The sequence below is a fragment of the Phoxinus phoxinus genome (genome assembly GCF_949152265.1).
Source record: "Phoxinus phoxinus genome assembly, chromosome: 10".
Taxonomy (NCBI): domain Eukaryota; kingdom Metazoa; phylum Chordata; class Actinopteri; order Cypriniformes; family Leuciscidae; genus Phoxinus; species Phoxinus phoxinus.
This window is the reverse complement of record NC_136885.1, coordinates 22161965-22169281: the sequence shown is the minus strand read 5'-3', so window position 1 is coordinate 22169281 and position 7317 is coordinate 22161965. Positions and strand designations below refer to the sequence as shown.

General features: G+C 29.3%; 1 long non-coding RNA gene across 2 annotated transcripts; it reads left to right on the top strand.

Annotated features, from left to right (window-relative positions):
- The first annotated feature begins 3152 nt into the window (after positions 1 to 3152).
- Positions 3153 to 6167, top strand: LOC307005532. 2 transcript variants are annotated; one of them, XR_013799290.1, is made up of 4 exons: positions 3153 to 3554; positions 3617 to 3706; positions 4464 to 4520; positions 6004 to 6167. It is a non-coding gene; the product is annotated as an uncharacterized lncRNA (long non-coding RNA). The 2 variants fall into 2 exon arrangements; XR_013799291.1 differs by having other exon boundaries at positions 3153 to 3706.
- Positions 6168 to 7317: the final 1150 nt, after the last annotated feature.

Below are 7317 nucleotides of genomic sequence, written 5' to 3'. Positions count from 1 at the left end.
TTTTTTTTTTTCATAGTGTCCTATCATGGTTAAAAGGCAAATTTATCACTTTTGGGATTTTGACGACAGGTCCCGGGTCATCAAATTTTTTTTTTTTTCATACTGTCCTATCATGGTTAAAAGGCAAATTTATCACTTTTGGGATTTTGACGACAGGTCCCGGGTCATCGTTTTTTTTTTTTTTTTTTTCATACTGTCCTATCATGGTTAAAAGGCAAAAAATATTATTTAAACTGATGGTGAGGGTGGGGGAACGGATTCCGACAGCTGTTTAAAAAAAAAAAAAAGCACTGACATTTATCACTTTAGTACGGAAGAGGATTAGGGCCAGGCAATAATAAAAAAATAAAACCATCTCGAGATTAAAGTCATTATAATGCGAGATTAAACTCGTTAAATTTCGAGAAAAAAAGTCGAAATACAATCTTGAGAATAAACTCATTAAATATCGAGAATAAAGTCGTTGTGTTTCGAGAAAAAACTTGTTAAATTTCGAGAAAAAAAGTAGAAATACTATCTCGAGAATAAACTCATTAAATATCGAGAATTAAGTCGTTGTGTTGCGAGAAAAAACTCGTTAAATTTCGAGAAAAAAACTCGAAATACAATCTTTAGAATAAACTCATTAAATTTCGAGAATAAAGTCATTGTGTTTCGAGAAAAAAAGTCGAAATGAAATGTAGAGAATAACGCATTCAATCAGTGTTCATTGCATACTGATATCAACCGAATCGAGGTTTCGTGGTTTCCCAGGATACCACAAGACGCATTATTAATCATTGTTGGTTGTGTACGCCTCCATCCACAGAATGTAACGACTGTAACCATATACAGCTAATTGCAATGCTGTACGGTTTTAATTTATCATAGCTGTCCATATGCCAGAGTGCCTTTGGGCCAGCGCAAGTGGCGTCTTCTCAAGCGTCTCCTTCGTCGTAATTCCACACCTTGCGCATCAACAAATAATGCGTTTTATGGTATCCTGGGAAACCTCGATGAATTTCATGTTGGACAAAAGCGAGTACATCGCGCAAATTGGACTGATTTTTTCTTCTAAAAACACCTAGCCGACCTAGACCATGTTCTATTCTTTGTTACTGCAAGAAAGTCAAAAATATAGATTGACTAAGGGATCTAACTCTGCCATGTCCTCTATCAGTTTATTCTCACAATTACTTCGACTTTTTTTCTCGAAATTTAACGAGTTTTTTTCTAGAAACACAACGACTTTATTCTCGCTATTTAATGAGTTTATTCTCGAGATTGTATTTCGATTTTTTTTCTCGAAATTTAACGAGTTTTTTTCTAGAAACACAACGACTTTATTCTCGATATTTAATGAGTTTATTCTCGAGATTGTATTTCGACTTTTTTTTCTCGAAATTTAACGAGTTTTTTCTCGCAACACAACGACTTTATTCTCGATATTTAATGAGTTTATTCTCAAGATTGTATTTCGACTTTTTTTCTCGAAACTTAACGAGTTTAATCTCGCATTATAATGACTTTAATCTCGAGATGGTTTTATTTTTTTATTATTGCCTGGCCCTAATCCTCTTCCGTACTTTTGGGATTTTGACGACAGGTCCCAGGGTCATCGTTTTTTTTTTTTTTTTTTTTTTTTTTCATATACTGTCCTATCATGGTTAAAAGGCAAAAAATATTATTTAAACTGATGGTGCCCAGGTGAAAAAGACGTAGTATTAAATGTATTAAAAATATATTTGAAATTCAAATAGTATGTTTATAATACATTTGTATTTCCAACATGCTTATTTAAAGTGCATTAAAAATACATTGAATTGCATTTTAATATATTTATAAAAAATATACTAGTAGTACATTGGTAATAAATATATATTTAAGTATACTTTTAATAAATATGCTAATTAAAAGCATACTTTAAATATATTTCTAAACAGTATACTAATAGTACATTGGTAATAAATATATATTTAAGTATACTTTTAATAAATATGCTAATTAAAAGCATACTTTAAATATATTTCTAAACAGTATACTAATAGTACATTGGTATAAATATATATTTAAGTATACTTTTAATAAATATGCTAATTAAAAGCATACTTTAAATATATTTCTAAACAGTATACTAGTAGTACATTGGTAATAAATATATATTTAATTATACTTTTAATAAATATGCTAATTACAAGCATACTTTAAATATATTTCTAAACAGTATACTAGTAGTACATTGGTAATACATATATATTTAAGTATACTTTTAATAAATATGCTAATTACAAGCATACTTTAAATATATTTCTAAACAGTATACTAATAGTACATTGGTAATAAATATATATTTAAGTATACTTTTAATAAATATGCTAATTAAAAGCATACTTTAAATATATTTCTAAACAGTATACTAGTAGTACATTGGTAATAAATATATATTTAAGTATACTTTTAATAAATATGCTAATTAAAAGCATACTTTAAATATATTTCTAAACAGTATACTAGTAGTACATTGGTAATAAATATATATTTAATTATACTTTTAATAAATATGCTAATTACAAGCATACTTTAAATATATAGTTTAAAAACTGTACTAGAAGTATTTGGTAATAAATATATGCTTAATTATACTTTTAATAAATATGCTAATTACAAGCATACTTTAAATATATTTCTAAAAAGTGTACTAGAAGTATTTGGTAATAAATATATGCTTAGTTACACTTTTAAGAAATATGCTAAACACAACCATACTTTTAGTGAAGTTTTAGTGTATTTAAAGAAAACATGCTTATGTTGCTCTTAAAGTACATTTTATGTGTACTTTGTGTAAGAACATAGCAAAATGATTAAGATTTTAGTGTGTTTAAAATGTATGTACTTTATAAACACTTAGGCCTACTGCAATATAGTTTAATTATTTATGTATTTATCATTTTAATATAAAAAAAATTACATTTACAATATACCAACTTATAATGTATTAGAAACATTTGTCAACTATTATTAGCATTTCAATAAGCTTACAATTATTATTTGTTGTAAAAGGCTACTTAATGCTGTTGTCTATTACATTATATTTTGTACTACTGAAATTCCCACAATAATTTCAGCAACATATTTTTTGAAATGCATCATAGATACATTTTCCAGAGAAATGTTAATTTCCAAAAAGGTGTTGCAACGTTACTTGTTTAAATTTGAACAATGCGCATAACACACGTGACTAGTCCTGATTGGTTCCAGAGGCGTTGAACGGCTGTGATTGGTTCTTATGATAATGCGCTCGCATTTCACTCAGAGCTTCAGTTGCTGTGCATGCGGTCCTTGAATGTGATTAGGTTTAGAAGTTTAAATTTAAACTGTTAAAATATTTATAGCGATCGTGTTTCTTTAGAGGACTTGGAGGAAACCACGCGATTGATATGGATTGTGTGATGTTTTTTGCGATTAACTTTTTGAAACGTGAACAGATCTGGTGAATCGTTCATCGGAGGGATATAAATGTCAGTTTTTCTATCGAAGATTAACGAAAGTCTTAAATGGTTTGGAACTACTAAAGGGTAAGTGATCATGACAGCATTTCGTATTTTTGGCACAAAGTGTAACATCACGTCTTTTTCAGTTCAGCTACATTTGACCACCAGAGCCAAGATTTTCAAGTCAAAGTCGAAGCACACTCGAAGAGATGAAGATTCTGCCTCAGAAGTTACTGGTGAGTTTTAGTTGCTGTTTGCATAAATAAATAGCTCACTGTTTAGTTGTTTTCCTAGGTGGATAGGTCTGCTATGCATTTGCTAATATGACTTGCACGTGGGATACTGACTTTAACCGCTAACATGATGCTGACACTGAATTCTAGCAACTTCTGCACTGTCACAGTCTAAAGTCTTTGATAAATCTGTTTAAAATCTACGTGGAGTCTTAAAACAACTAAAACATTGTCCAATGCATCTGCAAAAAAAATAATTAGTTATTATAATATGTACATCATTACATTAATATCATTTTTATTTGCTGAAGCTGTGTATTTATTTCTGATTTCCTGAAGAATTTGCCTTCGTTGTTATGATGTTAATGAAATGATCTTTAAAAAGTTTGAAAATAACATGTTATGAATATAGTTACCTTTGTCTTGAGCTGACCAGCCAATAAGGGTAGTGTGTGTTGATTGGTGTTTATATTTGTTCAAGATTGATAACCTTATTGCCTTTTTGATAACTTTCTAATATATATTTCTTATTACAAATAAGTACAAAGATTAAATTGTTAAAAGGGATGCTTATAAGAGAGCATATGTCTGAAACTGCTGAGTCTGTGAAGGGTTTTGATTATATTACCCACCAAGTACATTGTACTCAGCGTACTGTCATTCTTAAAAACAAAACAAATCATTCTTCATAATTTGCCTGCCTTATATGTTTGTGTATATATATAAATATAAATCTCGTTTTTTATTTGTTGTTTTTCAGACTAGCTACTATAGAAGAAAAACAGAAATCTGAATGCAGAGACAAGCAGAGAAGAGAGTAAGTAGAGATGATCCGATTGATTCCATTTTCGCGTGATCGGCCATGACCTCGGGCGCCGTATGATTAACATCGCGCAACATCGGCAATCACACATGCACACGGAACACACATGTAGAAAACCTCGTGAATTACGGCCATTTCACACACCGCAAGCGTGAGCAACGTGTTTTTTTTTTTTTTTTTTTTTGGTGTGGATGCTCTCATTGATTGACATTCACGCCGGAAAAAATATGCGGAGCAGTGCGTGAGCGTCAAGCCGGAGCGTTACGTAATTAAAGCAGGAGCTCACGCTCAATTAAAGTTAAAACACGCTTTTGATGGACAAAATAAATGATTTCACACAAAAAATGCACAGAATTTGCATGTTTAGTGTGTTTAACAAGAACTGGAGTAGGCTAGAAAATGAACACAAAAATATTTGTAGAAAATTTACCCATTTAAACTTGTTTTAATTATTCAGTTTGGGTAAAAGTTTATGGTGTTTTATTAAAAAAATTAAATAAATGAAGAGTTCAGATGCAATTTAAGCCTCTAAGTGCCAATCTGAAATTTTCTTCTAGAATGATCATTTTTATAAAGCTTGAATATTTAAGTTCAGTAATTTATCTTAAATGGCAACGAAAATTACCTATTATTTGTCATTTAAGTGAAATTACTGAACTTAAATATATGAGCTTGATAAAAATGATAATTTTAGAATAAAATTTCAGATGGCACTTAAAAGCGTTTGAATCTGAACTCTTCAAATATGTGTGTGTGCTGTAAAGGGGTTGGAAAAATTTTAATCGGAATCGGCTAAAATCGGTATCGGCAGGTCAAACTCAGTGAAGAATCGAAACCGGCCTAGAAAATTGTAATCGGTGCATCTCTAGTATGTGTTTCTGTACATCACTTTTTTTTGCTCTCTAAGTCAAAGACTAAAACAAATAATAATGCTAAAAATAAAGATTAGCATTTGTTATACATTATAATTATTATACTTGTTGGCTGGGTACTTTTTCAGTTAAACAGTTACATTTTCTTTTTTTTTCTTTTTTTGCTGTGATACAGTGTCATGTATACATGTAGACCTCACTGTTGTTCAGCAAGACGTAATGTTTGTGCTATTTTATGTCGATATTTTATTAACTCCTTTATTGCATTTTATTAACATTTTATATTGGATGTCTTCTGTTAAAATATATGAACTAAGCATTACATGCCATTTTAAAAAAATGTCTAGGTTACGACTGTAACCTCTGTTCCCTGAGAACAGGGAATGAGACGGTGCATCGATGACGCTTTGGGGGAATGCCTTTGGGAAATCACGGCAATCGAATTTGGCGACAACCTATGACACTATTAGTGCGACCCAGAAGTATAAAAGGGGCGCCTAGATACGCAGTGCAAGTTCCCTTCGAAAGGGAACAGTGACTTTTTTAACGGATGTTAATTTTGCTTTAATATTTAAAAAAATTTAAATCTTTTTCCCTTTTCATAGATACTGTGATCAAACCGTTTCCGACCACGACAGTGTCTGAGGTGCGAGCACTGATCAGAAGAAAATGCAACAATGAGGCAACTCCAAGACCAATCACTTCAATTCGCTTGAAGGATGAAGGACTGTTTGCAGCTATTGTATTTAACTTTGTTTGACTTGAAGGAATAGTTCATTCACTTTAAAATTAAAATTGTCATCATTTACTCACCCTCATGTTGTTTCAAACCTGTATGAATTTATTTCTTCTGCTGAACACAAAGGAATATATTTAGAAGAATGTCAGTAACCAGACTGGGTCCCATTGATTTCCATCGTATAATTTTTCCTACTATGGAAGTCAATGGTACCCAGAAACTGTCTGGTTACTGACATTCTTCTAAATATCTTCCTTTGTGTTCAGCAGAAGAAATAAATACATACAGGTTTGAAACAACTTAAGGGTGAGTATATGATGACAGAATTTTCATTTTAAAGTGAACTATTCTTTTAAGTTCGTTTTTTGTTGTTGTTCTGTTTAATACTTATTATATAATTTTATGTTAATGTATTTTGTTTCATTTTCATATGTTGCTGTACTAATGTAGTGCATTAATGTTTACTATCTTTCAAAGAGCGTTTGTATGTGTTTTATACTATTGTTTTTACTGTGTTTAACTGAATTATAATTTTTAACTTTTTTTTAATACATTAAAATATATTTTAATGTATTAAATACATTAATAATGTGTTTTGTACTATTGTTTTTACTGTGTTTAACTGAATTATAATTTTTAACTGTATCTTTAATACATTAAAATATATTTTAATGTATTAAATACATTAATAATGTGTTTTGTACTATTGTTTTTACTGTGTTTAACTGAATTATAATTTTTAACTTTTTTTTCATATATAAAAATATATTTTAATGTATTAAATACATTAATAATGTGTTTTGTACTATTGTTTTTACTGTGTTTAACTGAATTGTAATTTTTAACTGTATTTTTATTACATTAAAATATATTTTTTTCATACTGAATTGTTTTGTGAAAATATATTTTTAATATACTAATAGTGGGTCATAGTGTTCTACTAATACATTATTAATAACCTGATATTATATTTAAAATATACTGGGAACACATTAATATGATGTTAAAAATATATTTAAGTTGTATTTCGAAAGTACATTTAAAATGTATTAAAAATACAATTTAAAGAAGTGCTATTAAATTACACTAAATATACTTAAAATAGTTCCATTTTAACACAATTAAGTATATTAAAATATATTACTATTACATTAAAATTGAACTTAAATACATATAAAAG